Source organism: Melospiza georgiana, chromosome 12, assembly GCF_028018845.1.
Source record: "Melospiza georgiana isolate bMelGeo1 chromosome 12, bMelGeo1.pri, whole genome shotgun sequence".
Lineage (NCBI taxonomy): Eukaryota > Metazoa > Chordata > Aves > Passeriformes > Passerellidae > Melospiza > Melospiza georgiana.
This window is the reverse complement of record NC_080441.1, coordinates 98,759-114,813: the sequence shown is the minus strand read 5'-3', so window position 1 is coordinate 114,813 and position 16,055 is coordinate 98,759.

Genomic DNA, 16,055 nt, shown 5'->3' with positions numbered 1-16,055 from the left:
AGCTCCTCTGAGCAGACTGCAGAGGGTTTTTCCTGCAGCTGACCTCTGTCTCAGAGGCTGGACTTGTTACAGGCCAGGAATAATTCCCGTTGTACCTTGTGAGGAAAAAGCTTTCTGGACAACCCACTAGTGCTGAGGAGGAAATAAATAAAAGCTCTTTACAAAGACTCAATAGTCAAAAACAAGGCACCACCCCCACACCAGCTGGGCCAGCTGCCCTGTGGATCTGGGTTCCTGATGGGAATGAGTTCTAATTTGCAGACCGGGTAAGAGCATTTTACTGAGGTTTACTGTCTATAAGAAAACATTTTATTTAAATATTTCATCTCTTCTTCTACATTTTTTTCTCCTTTGTTTGACAAGTTCAGTTCTCAGGTAGAGAGTTTACAGCATCACAAACCGTATTCAATGACAGAACACCCTCTAGGCTTCTCTAATCTATCAGAAAGTGCTTTACGTTGCCCCTTATTAACCCATCAATGTCTTCCCTCCAGACTTGCTTCATCATCTGCAACTTATATTTTGTAAATTATTGCTATAAAAAGGGTTCTGAATCTCAGGTATATCTGTTAGCTCTTATCTCTTGCTTACTCCTGTTTTTTAAGGAAGAACAGAAACAGTAACCAAACCAGCAAAATACTTATTTGCCATCTGAGGATTGTTCCAATGTGCAGAGGCATTGAGAAAATGCTGGCAGGTAGATTTGCTTCGGTTGTTTGGTTTCAGTCTCCCTGGGGTATTTGCCACCACCGAGAGCTCCTGGATTTGTAGCTGCATCAGCTATACTCTGCCTTTGTTGCAAAGGTGTTCAGACCTGCCTGGGCTCTGGGATTCCTGTTTGAACTGGTCTCCATTCGTATGGAACCCACATTTCTGATATCACTGTCACTGCATGCTCTTCTACAGATTGTACATCACATGAGGTTGGTCTGGTTACTTGTAAGGATGTTTTCTAGCCTAACCTCTTCACAGAAATTGAATTTGACAAAAATCACTGATAGACAGAACTGCAAAGTACATTATTTCCAATGAGGCTTCAATGAAGTTTTACCTATTGACTTCACAACCACATCTTCAGGTTTCACATACAGGGAAAATGGTCCCTCTTTGTAAGTGTCATTCAGCAACTCTTTGATCTTGAGACTCAGGACTTCTGGTATTTCCAGGGATGTGGTCTTTACAGCAGCCTTACAGACGTAGCTACAAAGAGAATACACAAACGAGGCTGCCATGTTGGTAACATTTCACGAATGTAAGCGCTTAAAAAATTAAGGAGTAACTCAGATAATTACACTGAATTGGATAATGTATGTGTTTCTCTCACCCTAAGTGCAGCATTGAGGAAATATTTTCTAAAGTAGAAAATATTAGGAATATTAGGTGCAAGAATCTCTCTATAGTTTCATGGTATATGCCTCTAAAGGTTTCCAAATAATGTTATCTCAGCAAAGGAACACCCCTGTCACAAGTAAGGGTTTTTCAGCATTCAAAGTTCAGAGACAGCCACTCATAAAATAGCGAGGTTCTTGTGACCCTGTGACTCCAAGGGTCTCTGGAAAACCGGGATTTAACCAACCACTTTCAGTGTCTCTGGTGGATCCCACTTCTCAGAACAGCTTTCGCTCAAAGTAATTATGCTCGTGGACTCTGGAAGGTTGGGAAAGACTGTATGAATGTCTTCAGGCATGTCAGAAAAATGCCTGAAGCCACTCATAATGTCAGAAGAACCCATGGATGGATTGCCTCATGGACCTGTTATTTAACGGAGGGCTAATGAGTGAGAGTTCCTTAGGGCTGGGATATTTCAAGCTTTTTCAATTCACACAGTTATCCATCACTCATCATGGTCTTTCTAAACCACTCATAGCCCCTTGGAGGTGATGGGAATTCACCTCCTCCTCCTCCTGGCCTGGGGTCAGAAGGCAAATAGGATTTCCAAGAGAAGAGTTGCAGGATTCATCCTGGTATCCCTCTTGGGCACTGTCTACTCACTGCTTCTGGCCCCAGTGAAAGACCCTGCTCAGGGTAGGCTCTTACAGGGAAGCATAAACCTCACAGCTTGCCGTGGAATCACTCCCAAGACCTGGGATATGAGAAGAAAACCTTGGATGCCCAAATACATTTTCCCTAAGTCAAGCATTCCTGTGCTTCTGACTTCCATGTGTACTCTTCTGGTCACCCTGAAACTCAAAGAGCCACAGATGGATATAATTTCTCCCCCTCCTAGAAATGAAATCAGTGCAAACTATGTAAATCCAATTTATAACCCTGGGTCTTACCTTTGTGATATCTGCTTTACCTTCCCATTCAGTTCACATGGAAGGACAAAAAGTTAGAAAATGGTTAGAATCGACAGGCACAAATTGTTTTTTAAGGAAAGCAATTAGCAGAAACTCAGTGTGCTCTTTAAAATAGGGTCTGTTGCTTTAAATGTTAATGGGAGAAGCCTTTGTTTCACAGTACTGTCAGGGGTTCATCCGGATAATTAAACAATTTCAACAAAACACAAGAGCATTGACATTTAGACCTTTAACTACTATATTCTCTATGCAGAGGTAAGAAAAATATATCTGTCAATAAGAGGAATCAGAAAATAGCTAATTACATACGTAAGTCCTCCTATAGGCACTGTGGTATGGATAATTATCCCTGAAAACAAAAGAGAATAGAACAATTATTTCATGGTAGCATGTAACTGTAACATGCCCAATTCTGCTACCACCTAAAAACAAGATCTTGTGACCACAATAAGCTAGACTTTTCAGCTTGGAAGTCATCTTGAATTCAGCACAGGTATATCTACAGAAGTCACCAGAACCGAGTACTATAATTGATATGCATGCTGGCAAAAAAATACTTCTTCCAAAATGGGAAGAACCTTCCCTTAATGTTTTATGGATGGGATTCATCCCATGTGAATATTGCAGTGTGTTACTGTATTGTCATCTATAAAACAAGCAGTACCTGCGGAAGTCAGAGAAGGAAGCAGGAAGTCAAAACAGATATAAAATGACAAAATTCTGCATCCATGCATGTGACATGTTTACAAATTGCTAAAATATCCCTCTCCGCTGCTCACAGTTTGGATGGTAATAGAGTGGATTGGCCTAAAAGGAACAAAATAGGGGAATCTGGTGCAAGAAACCATTGTTTCTAGCAGCGCTTTCAAGCTATAATATCCTTTCATTAGACAGTGCCACACGAGAGCCAGTCCCCGGGGTCTGTGAGCCTTGTTCCCCTCTGTAACCCCCAAACAGACCGGTCAGTTGGGAAATGGGTATCTGGAACTTGACTGCTCAAAGCACAGAGGGTCAAGGTGACACCACCACACAGCCAGAACCTTACCTGACTTCAAAATTTGTCACAACAAACCCTTGTCCAGTTAGTATGATATTAAACTGGAAAGAAAACAGTAACATTTTTATTAACATGATATATCAATACTTCTTCTAGACCTGCTTGTAAAATTAGAATTTTCATCAGTCCTAAATCCCAATGAAAGCGGCTAAGAATTTTTGCAAAAATTTTAAGCTTTTCCCTTCCTTCAAAATTTCATTTTGTCCTGTTATACATTGAATAATGTGAGTCTGGAACACCACAACTGTTACATTTATGCTCATTTCTGTGTTGTCCTGACAGTTTGCATTCTGTTCATTGGGTGTGGGACTAGATGACTTACAGAGGTCCCTTCCAACCCATTCTATTCCAACATAAAGTATTCTACGATCCTACCAGCTGTCCTCATGTGATACTTGCTAGAAACATATGAGAATGAGAAAAGGAAGCTACTCACCCAGTGTTCAAGAAGCCTCCTTGCATCACAGCAATCTGGTGCCCTCTCCATTTTATAGAGAAGAGAGAGGTTCACGTGCACATTAAAGAATCCGACTGTAAGGAGAGGACAGAGGTGAGAAACATTCTGCAGCTTGCACAGAAGGCAAGCTGCTCCCCTTCTCTTCTCCTCACTCTCCTGTAGGACCACGGCTGCGTTCCCATTCCTACAGCGCCGAGTGTCTTTGGGAAACCCCAGACCGTAGTGTCCAAGTCTATGTTACTGCTGCATCGATAGGAATTTTTGTAAATACCTCAAGGACCCAGTTACATTATCACACGTCAACAATGTGGTTCATACCTGAGGGGCACCGTCTCACTTTTTATGCCTGCTGAGAATGCACAGGCAGAGACAGGAGGATTTGCTGACATGGGACACCTTGCTAAGCAGCAAGGGCTTAAACACGTGACTTCACTTGTCACATCTGCAGTGTTTGTTAGTGTCAATGACAACCACATCAACCTTTAAGACAGCCCCCCGAGCACTTACGTGGCATGGTACCATTGGTACTGACTGGAAATACCGGGGACAGCATAGGGGCCCTTGTTGAGGATGCTTGACTGAAGGCTGCTGGAAAGAACCATAAAAGGCCTGAGAATCCACACTAGCAAAAGTGTGAGGGAAAGCACAGTTCATGTGAGAGAAAGGTTTGAGTACTTCTGTGAAGGTCATCGTTACAAGGACCTGCTGTGGTTCCTCAGACTTCAGCAGGGTGAAGGCAAAGGGCAAAATACATCCACACTGGGTGTTTTTCTTTATAGAGAGGTTAACACAGCATAGCAAGGGAAAATACAGGATTTACATCACAGGCAAAAACAGAGCTTATGCACTTTTATCCTTTTTCATTTCTTGTGTTGGAGGACAGTTATCTGTGTTCCCTTCTTGCCCGTGTAAGATGTGCCAGCCTTCAGGGAAAGGCATTTGTAACGTCTGTGAAAGGAACATTGATATTCATTGTCTGAGGCTTAATGATAACCTGGCATAAAAATTCCCATTTTAAATGCTCACCATCCTGCCTGTTGCTTTCAAAGTAAAAAATTCCAGGCATTCATTCATAGCTAATTTTCCTTGAAGAGAATCCCCTTGTCAAAGCAGATATGACTTTTGCATTTTGCATGTATCTGCCACATCACCAGGGAGAAAATGGATGATGCTTGTCACCTGTGAAAGGAATGAGTGTATCTTTACAAATAGAGTGTTTGAGCCTGCTTGTAGGTAAGACCAGAGATTGATAGACAAGATAGTAAGAGAAAGGAACCATAAAATTCAGAGGAATAGTACTAATTGACTGAACAGAGATACAGAATGGGGGGGAGGGTTACATATTAGGGGGATCATGTGGCAGGTGATTCAGTAAGTCTGTACCACTCAAGTACCTCAGCCAACGGAGAAAGAGAGAGGATGATATGGCCAGGAAAATAGGATTAAAAGGACGCTGTGTCCTCCAACAATTTGAGAGACCCTGGGGGAAATACCCCATGGCCTCTCCCTTTATTTGAATAAAGTTACAGGCCTCCTCTATCTCCTTTTTGGATGCAAACCTCTGCACTGTCAATATTTTTGCACACATGTACAACAGAAAATCACAGTGAACTGAATCACCCTGTTGCCTTACAGGCCTGGGTGCTGAAAGAAAAACAGGATCACAAAATTTTGCCCCAGAAGTGCCATTTCCTTGCGAGGCTGGTAATTGGTATTTTTTAGTTCACACTCTGATGTGACTGTGAGAGACTTGCCATTGCAGCTCTGGCTATGAGAAATAAATTCAACATATGAATACAAAGCAAAATATCTATGAATAAGGAGCATGGTCAGAAAGAAGCAGGGTTAGACCATGCTTCATACACAAAACATTGTTCTCTCTACTGTAGTTCAAGTTAAGGACACTCATCCATGCTCAAAATAAAACAGTCCAACTCACTCAAATCAATGACAATTCATCCATGGACAATAACAGAAACAGGGGCTGGTAATAACTTGAAGTCTCCTATTTTTATCCTAAACGACTTCTAAATTGTCTTCTGAAGTTCAAAGGACAGCTGAAATCAAAAGACAGCAGGCATGCTACAGTACCTAAGTTTCTGCGTGCTAGGCACAGATTTGATTTTTCCCTTTGCACTAAGCCACAGGCTGTGAAGTCAGCACAGAGTCAAACTGGAGCAAGTGGACAATGAAGCGACTAAAATCCAGCTCTGAGTCATCAGGCATGCCGTATCACTGGAATAAATATGTTTTTCATCCTACAGAAATATAGACATGATATTAGGATATGATCCACTGAGCCACATTCCAAACTATTAGAACACCTGGGGCTTGACTAGTCTCCCTGCACATTCCAGTGCTGCAGATTCTCTCCAGGTAGAATTGAATCTGCAGAGGGCGATCACAGGCTCCACTCCATTCCTGTTGTTATCAGTGTAATGTTTCAAAAACCATTGCCTCACAGATGATGTGATTCTGCTTGTGAAAAGAGGACTGAGATGTGATGGCAGACAAGGTCTGAAGCCATGAGACGACTGTACCACTGACTTTTTAAAGTCCAACTCAAGGATTTTGATTTAAGCATTAATAAATGGTCTATTTGGCATCCTGTAAATATGTACGGTTTCCAATAGGTGAGCATCAAAAATGAGGCTAACCAATAAGAGGATTGCAATAAATATATTTCTATATTATTAGCAGTCATTTTCAGATACTGAATATTCATCCCTCTCTCAGATTATTTAAAATTAAGAAGAAAACCAGAAAGCAGTGAGTGGGTGAGGCAGAGGGAGGAAGACATGCAGACTGAGTCAGTGAGAGGATGAGAACACACACTTGGACACATATTTATCATTCCTTCCCAGTAAATCCAGGAGTTCTCCATGCAGAGAGCCTTCTTCTGTAAGCAAACCACATTGGGAAAGAGAGTAAAAAAAGGGAAATAAAGTGTCGCTTCCAAAGAAAAAGCTGCCCTACATCCTCATTTGAGTACCTCCCTGCATTATGATTAAAAATTTAAAAGTTTATTCTATTTCTTGTTTATGCTATCTTTGAAATTTGAGACTGCCCAAGCTACCAGTAAAAAGACAAGTTTAACTCCGCAACAGAAATCAAAGTCCTCAAGACATGTCAAATAGGAAACAATACATAGTTCAGATCTAGGGTCCATGTGGTCCAGTACCAGGTTGGGTGTTTGACTTTCTCATCCAAGGCTGAGAAAAAGTTGATAGATTTGGCAGGAGCTAGATATTAACTCAGTCTTTTTATTATGAGGGTTTTCTTTGGGAAGAGTCTGAGTTTTCCTCAACAGGCCAGTGGGCTGGAAGTGACCACAGTCCTGCAGGGTGAATTTTAGAAGCACAAATTATCTCTGTGCCCTGCATTGTTCTTGAAGAGAAGTGAAAGAAAGGAATACAAAAACCGGCATAGAACTAGTTATTGTTTTGCTGGGATTTATGTTAGAGTGAAAGGATGCTGACCGTGTTCACGACGCACATGCATGCTTACCATGCAGAACTCAAGGCCTGAATCATTACTGCAGAACCTGGCTTGGTCTGCAGTTTTCTGCATTTCCCAGGACACTGAGGAGCAACCGGACAGCTCCTATTTTACAGTGACCAAAGTAAAACTAGAAAAAGACTATGCAGAAATACAGTAGGGAAAGAAGTGAATAATGACAAAACACAAGCCTTTTCACCTCCAAACATGGATGACGGTTGTGATGCCATCAAAACCTGACATTTCACTCCTTGATGCATTTTCTTATTAGTACTGGCTCATCTGCAGTCCAGACTGAGCCAGCATCCCAGGAAAGGGTATGAATTATGTCCAGACTTGGCCAGTGTGCTTCAGGGACCCTCATAATGGCTAAAGGCAAAGGGCCAGAATAAGAGCTGCTGCTCTGGGGCAGAACACAAGGAAAGTGGGCTCCTGTAGGGATAAACTGTGTGTGCACAAATCAAGACACCATCAGACTGGTGGATGCCCAGAGCCTGCTGGAAGCACCATTCATGTAATTAGTCCTGAGCAGAATTACTGTACCTGTCAGGAGAAAAAGATAAGCAGCAGTCACCAAGATGCAAAAGACCTTATCAGCAGAGCGCTGTTCAGGCCAACGCAGGAACCTCTTCATTTTCTAGGCATGTTCTGAAAAAAGAGATGTTGGTGAGCACCTCCTTCCCACTTGGCTGAGAAATTCAAACTGCTCCTGCAATCTGCTGGAATGGCATTGACAGCACAGAGGCCCAGAAGTCCTCATTCTGTGTGATAGGGCTGAGTTGCTAGATCAGCCATCTCTGTAAAGGTCACAGCTACAGAAACCCTCTGGATTCTGCTGGTTTCTAAAAGAGATGAAGCTCATACAACAACACTGAACGTGTTTCGGTCACCTGTCACAACTCTGTAGGCCTGTAATCACCTTCCAGTCTGCTTTGACAAAGTGGTGAAGTTCCTAAAAACATAGGGGAACATGAGAAGAAAAAGCCCTACCAGTGCCTCTAAGCTGGCTGTGCTGACCCACAGTTATATCCTACAGACTTTGGTGGGATGGTAAACCACACAGCAGCAGACAGGGCAAAGGGAGAAACAGGACACTTCTCACAGACAGCACAGCCAGTAAAAGTATTTGTTCTCACTCCTGGGCTGTGACTACAAGCAAATTTTCATCAGTGTAATTCAGCCTTGGGAACACGTTTACAATTGAGACAGGGCTAGTTCCAGGGTATAAGCATATACTGAACACTTAAATCCAAATATGCCAGTCTAAACAGAAAGGGCTTTATTCTGTTTTGTGCTTCAGTTTGACTAAAGTTGCTTGCAAAATGACTACAGTTAAACCGGCTCAACAAAAAGTGGACAGGCAGCCTCGATGTCTGAGAGCCCCAGACTCGCTCCCTGTGCCCTGCAACTCCACTTGTGCCACTCTGCTTCCTCTACTCACTTCACTAGGCATCAAAGGAAGGACTTAATCTTGGTTCAGGACCAAACTGGATTAAATCTTCACTTATTCATGAGTTACATAAAATGACTGTGAGGGATGAACTAGATCCTCAGATCGTCTAAGGTGGCCACGCTCCATTCCATGGAGTCACCTGGCTTCACATCAGACACAGCCCTCACCTGGGGCTCTCCACATAGGGTTACGGCACCCTGCCCACTGGCAAAATGGAAGCTGTCCCTTTGTGTTCAGACACTAGAAAATTATAAAAACCTCTGAGATAATGACAACTCCATCCATTTCCTTTAAAAATTGCACTTTACAAAATTTACAATGTTAGGAAATGGCATCCAGTTTTCCATTTACTGCTGTGACAACAAATCTCCCAGCTTTCAATGCTATTACTCTGGCAATTTTTTGCTGATTTTGCAGTAACATTTAAGGAATAAAACAGTGTGCTCCCAGCCTGTGGCATGTAAATATATTTTCATACTTTCTTCTAAGAACACCATAGTTATTTAAAGGCTCTGCTCAAAAACTCACCTCCCTGTGTAGCGCGGCTCAGGTAGATTTTTGCTCCACACTGTTTCTTCTGTCAGATGCCAAAAGACCAGTGAAGAAAATATGAAGAGGAAATCAGATGGGACATTGCAATGTTTTCGGTGGGTCAGGAAATGAAGAGCAAGTTGTTCTGTTTTGAAACCACATTTCTAAGGTCCTGGAAAATCTGCTACAATAACAAATCTCTGCTTTCAACCTTCTCTTTTATTACTCCAGAAATGATTTGTTGACTTTTGCAATAATATTTAAGAAAAAAATCATTACCCTCCCAGCCTACGGTACGTCACAGGATCACCCAGGTTTTGTCCAGAGCAAAGTCCAGAGTATGCAGCACTGTAAAACACAAATTAGACAGAAACAACTGAAGAGATCCCCTCATATCTGTTTCAAAAGTGACTGCACTGAAGAACACTAGTTGAAAATTACCCCCAATAGCTAGCCCATATTTGTGTAGTATAAAGATGAACACCAGCTTCTTTCTTCCTTCCTGCAAGATATTAATTAGTCATTGCCAAGTTCCAAAAATACTAATTGTTGCTTGCTGCTGAGAAAGATTTCATGAGTGAGGTCGCAGAGAGAGTGGCCCCTGAGAAGGACACCCCTGTGTGCCTGTCACTTTGGTCAGCCAGAGATCAACTTCTGAATTTTGTGAGTTAGCTCCAGAGGGACAAAATCAGCCCTGGAGGCCTGGTGGCTGTCTCCTGCAGGAGCGTGATCTTAAATGTTCTGACAGCAGCTCCTGGTTGTTCACTCCCCTTACTGGGTCTGAGAGGGATGTAAGAAGAACCAGAGAAAGCCTGAACCTCCCAAGGCTGCTGAGCAGCGCACCCTGCTAGTCCAGGTACTCTAGGCTCCAAAAGTAATAGAAGCATCCCTTCCTTCAGCTTCCCTACATACCCATCCATCGTCACCTTATTGCTCACAAATCTGTCTCCTCCTCTTGGTTACCCCCATTTAAACACCGCAGACTTCAAGTTTTTCCTCAAAAAACTGAGAGCACCCCTTAACCAAACTGCTTTATATCTCAGCAGCTCTTCTCCTGCTTTGCCTTCCCCCTGTGCACCCACACAGACCCTCTTACAGTCGAATAGCTGCAGCTAAGCACCCTCTTGCCATCCAGCAACTTCGATCAGCAGGTCTCAGTCTCCTATCATGGGCAGATCACATCCATGAAAATTGCTCGGCAAGCACTGCGTCTCACCAAGTCCATGCTGCATAGCTTCTCCTAGCTTCTAGAACTTGCATAAACTCTTGCATGCAGAGCCTTTCTTTCTTCTGAACAGGGACTGCACAGGTCTTTCAATGATTTTTATTTCCTTCGTCTTCTTTTATCTGTTTCCACATTTTTCAGTTCACTTCAATGCTTAAAATTATTCAGCACAGGTTTTTTATCAGCTTCACTAGAGCTGATGGCAAAGGGTCTGGAATGCCACGAGAGGGCACCTCTTTCTTAACTCAGAGGCACACCCCGATTTAACAGCCAGCATCCTGCATGCATTTCTAGTCAAAACTTTCATTTAGAAGATTTAGAAGATGGCCTTTAGGACTTAGAGCAGGAAAAGACCGTGTCTGAGGAGTACAATGAAATGAAGCAGAGAGCCAGAACACAGAACACGTTCAGGCTCACTAAGGCCGTTCAGATAAAAATAAATTTTGCTTTAGGTTGGATGAGCGAAGATTTTTGCCAGGAGGTTGCTATGGTGACTTTTCAGCTCTCCCAAACCTCCTCATACTGTAATTACATCTCAGAACCCAGGAGCTAAGAATCTGCAATTCTTTGGAGGAAGAATGTGGGTGGCTGACTCTTCAGGATGTTTGTTAACCAGCCATTTTTATTCTAAAACAAAAAGATGCATATTCTTGTGCTTTTAACAGGTGCTTGCAGTTTCTGTGAACTTTTCAGGCATTTCTGGCTGCCATGTTCCAAGACCTTCTTGAATAACTTTTAAACTATCCTGCAAAGGTTAATTAAAGGATGTTTAGCTCCAGTTGGGCTGAGTTTTCTTCAAATCACTGCACATTTCACTTTGGTACCTAAACTAAAAAGCACGCAATGACAGGAGCATTCTTGCATTTCCTCAGCTTTTGTAATTTATGTTAGTTGTCATTGACTGAGCACTGAAAACACAGAAAGCTGTGCAAATATTATTCACGCTCTCTGGTCATCAGACTTACCCAGTTCTGCCCAGCTCCCCTGAGATAAAGCACCAATAAAAAAGAATTAAAGCCCAGAACACATATTATTTGATTCAGTTTAAAATACTGAACAGCACAGGGAACCGGTACTAAGTTTCAACATACATTCTCACTGTTTTTCTTCAAAACAGATGCATCAGCTGCCATTACGCAGCACAGGGGCCTGGTTGCAGAGGACAGTGGGCCAAGGGAGGGCTGGAACTACCCTCAGAACACTGACCTGTAAACAGCATCATAAAATCATAACAAATACCATTAATAGCTCACGAACCAGAAGTTGGTAAATTTTATTGTAAATTATTAGATTGCTTCACTATGTAGAGGCAAGATAAGATAGCAGGGTGTTTATTTTCCTGAGAGTTGACAGTTAGTCCATACAAACTTCCAGATTACAAATTGCTTTAAGTACAAAATTGACATAGTTTTTTTGGTTTTGGTTTTTTTTTTTTAATTTCACAGCTTGGAGAAAATCTTTTTGGCCCTGAGTTACTGAGTCCTGCAGCAAGCATTCCAGAAATCTGGCTAAAATCCTCCCACTCCAAGGTGCAGCAGCTCCAGGTGTGACCAGTGAGAATGAGGAGGGGCAGCTCCTGCCAGAGGCTGCTTTCGGAGGGTTACCCGGTCACACCTGCGCAGGGAACTGCCAGCCCAGAGAAGGAAACGGAAGTATCCCGAATGTCCCTCGGGGAACGGCGGTGGGAGCATCCGGCAGGGGCTGCGGAGCAGCCGGGTGCGCCCGGGCACGGAGCCCCGCTCGGCGAAAATGCCGAGGGAGGAGCCGTCGTGCCAAGGGGCAGCACCTGAGCAGGTGGGGCAGCATGCAGGGTCCTGGAGGGCTTTCAGCTTTTATCAGTCCCTCCCCAGTGCCCCCAGAAAAGGGAGGGATTGCTAGGAGAAAGGGGATTTAATTGAGGGGAAAAGCTTCCTTTCCCACAATTGTCCGCATTCAAATTGAAGAGGAATCTGCTTCCCCTGCAACTTCAATGGTCTCAATCGAAGGAAACCCTGCCTTTTCCATGCCGTTACAGGTTTTAATTGATAGAGAGTCCCCATCTTTCGTTATTTTGCAGTTTAAATGGAAGGGGAAAACCTTGATGATGCTTTTATGAGTTCGAATTAAGGGTAGCTCTGCCCGTTTCATCATAATAAGGCTTAAATGGAGAGGGAAGCCGAACTGGTCCTCCTTTTTAAGGGTTTGAATTGATGGAAAAATCCCCCGTTTGCCATCACTAGAGAGATTTAAGCTGAGGAATGCTCCTCTTTGCCCAGTATTTTAGGGGATTAAATTAAAGGGGAGAAGCCATTTATTTGCCACCGTATTAGTGTAAATGGAGGTAACTGACCTATTTCCTCATTTTACGGGGTGCACTTGAAGCAAACTTTGCCTTTTCCAGCTTTTTAGGGGTTTAAAACTGCATTTCAGGGCACTTCTACCCACATCCTGGTATCAAATATTTTGGATGGGAGCAAGGCCAGCACGTGTGCGCATATGTAATCCTAATACCACGTGGAAGTCTATTATTTTTCTTATTTTTATTTCTAATGTAGATAGCTCCAATTAGACGTTCTAAGGAGACTTTGACGACTCATATCATTAGTATTCTTCTCCACTCTACTTAGTCACACATGAAGTACTACTTAGCAGTCACTGAAGAATAATTATGTAAGTTAGCAGCAACTTGATAAGTTGCTGTTAACTTACATAAATTGCCCAAATTACCAAGCTATGATGTCTAAATACAAGGTTTTATTTCCTACCTGTTTTCTGCCCTTTTGTTCCAAGTAGCTGTAGCAAAACAGAGAGTGCTGCCATTTCCCTGAAGAGCCTTCTCCTATATCAAGCCCTTTACTCCCCTTGAATTCAAGTCAGAGGGGCCAAACAGCTGTAGCTGCTCTGAGGGCTTTTATACCCAGTGGGATTTGCCCCCTCCCTTTTCCTGGGTGCCATGGGAACGAGAGGCGGGCACAATCAGAGGTATATTAACCCCAGCCGTGGCTGAGGGGCCTCATTCCCTCTCTGGGATGTGCTAGGGTAAGAGCTCTCCTCTCATTTCAGTGGAAAGGCTCTTTCAGCTTACCTCATCTTGCTTTTAGCAGGTGCTTTTAGATATCTAAAGCAACAGAGGCTTGAAGGCATTGTGAAAAAAGCAGCAATGGACACTGGGAGTATTTAAGTTCATGATTTTTGGGATGTGTGTTTAGGGGTGGTAAGGTGCTTTGGTAATTCCTGGTTTTGCTTTTGTGTTTTTGTTTTGTTTTGGGGTTTTTGTTGTTGGTTTTGTTTTTCTTTGGAAGAGTGCAGCTTCCTGAAATTCCAGGTTGTGCCAAGTGCGACACTTGAGATTTTTCAGCAGTTTTATTATGTCACAAAAGAGTGGTGAAGATAATGTTTTAGATTGAGGGTTTAGATGAGGATTGTGACTAGGAGAGGGATGGTGAGCAGGTATCTGGTTAGGAAGTTTTTCTGGGGGGTTTTGAAAGCAGCAGGGTGAAAAAGGGTGTTTATTTGAGCACCCCCCCCCCTCCCCCTCCCAGGCTTCTCAGAAGCCTAGCAGAGGCATTCTCATGTCCTACAGCACACAAGGTCATCCACTGCACTCATAGGAATGTCATTTAACTTTGCCTTTCTCTTACCCAGGTGCCACTCCTAAGGAAGGCCACAGCCTTGGAATCAGGATGAAGCTGGAGCCTGAGGGAGCCAGGCACACTCAGGAAAGGGCAAGTAGCTGCCTTGCTGGGATTTGGCCCACATAACTCTGGACTCACACTTTGGTTTTGGTTTTCTTTATTGTAGCTGACCAAGAAGGTAACAGGCAATCACAGGGCCCTCTGAGGCAGACTCATTTCAGGTGCAACGTGGATTCCCATCACCGATCATCCAAAAGATAAGTTGGGGGACTAGGCTTGGAGATGGGATGATGGGAGAGTATCAGGTTGGGAGTTCTTGGGGCAGATTTAAAAATGAGTAGAGGGGAAAGCAATCTTTTCTAAGAGCCTGTTAGGACAGCTAAAGGGAGAGGCTCTACTTTTGATGGCAGCTTTCAGGCGGGCAGTGCAGAACAGCTCCGGTCTGTGTTGTGTTGTCCGGTGTGCTGTGTTCCCTAGTGTGTCTTTGGGGTCCCTTTTGCCTTCTCCCCTCGAGGCCCTCACCACAAGCATAATGTGTTGTGTTTGTGTCCCCCTGTTTGTCACGTTCTGTGTCACAGGTGTCTGCACATATTTGTGCCAGAGCTGTCCTGCCCTGCCACATAATCTGCTGCAATAGGACAAGTCCTGGGGACTTGCAGTTTGTGGGGTGTCACTGGACTCTAGATGATATTCCTAGATAGACACAACATGTTTGGAGCTGTGAAGTCATCCTGCAGCCCTTTGACTTTTGTCTTCACTTTCAGATGCAGACGATAAAATCCAGGCCAAAATCCATCCACCCATGCCAGGTGATGAGGTTCCCCAGAGCAGGTCAGTCACTGTTTGTCTCTGCAGGGGGAGTGTGAAGTGTGACTCTGTTACACTACTGTTCTTTTCCTTTTTAGGAAGTAAAGCTGGATATCAGCAGTGAAGGTGAGATGGGCAAGGTGAGCAGTGAGTAGCTTACAGAAGCAGTTGTTATTGCTCAAGTCTCTCTGCTGCAATTCTAAGCATCTGTTCCTATTTCTGCGCCGGGCATTTTCAGGACAATGGTGAGTAGCAGAATTGTTGGGGTTTGGCCAGTGTGCTGCTGAGGTCATGCATTGGTATTTGGTTTTCTTTAACATAGCTGACTACAAAACAACAGGAGTTGTTGTTCAACAACAGTGCCAGCAGGAACTTCCGAGATGTAGAGGCCACCATCTATTGTACATGACGTGGATGTGCGTCCCCAGATATCTGAGAGATAAGTAGAGGGCTAAGACCCACAGAGGGGATGAAGGCATGGTGCTGGGTTGGGAATTACTGGGAGGGGGTTTCGAGTCTGCTTTGGAGGTGGGGGGTGTCCATGAAGTGGCCCCTTAGGCCCCATAAAGGCAAAGTCTCCCTTTTGATCCCAGTGCTGAGGAGCACAGGGCAGAGCAGTCCCGGTGTGTCTTGTGTCACTTGTCTTTTGTGCATTATGTGTTGTTTGTGTATCTCATGTCTTTTACCTTAGCCTTTGAGGGGTCTGTCAGAAAATTTGGCATCATTGTTAGCATCTGTGATCTCTGCATTCCTTGGCCTGGCACCCAGGCCATAGATGTGATTCTGATACCTGTCTGAGCTCCCCAGTCAAAAGTTCTCTCTTTGGAAGCATCCAGTCAGGTATCTTTTCACATCTTGTTCTGAGCTGTATGGACAGCAGTGCCCCACCTGGATCCATTGTGGTGGATTAGGACTTGTAAGAATGTGAGGTTAGGTAGAGGATTCTGACTGGAGGATTCTCAGGCATCCATCTTTGCTGTTCTTGGAATAAATCAAGAAGTTAGCATCTTCTTCCTCCAGGGTTCTCTGAGCCTCATCAGCTTGCCATCAGCTTCAACTCTTCTTCTTTTGCATTCTCTCAGTCCTTGCAGCCATTTTCCTTGCTAAGAGATT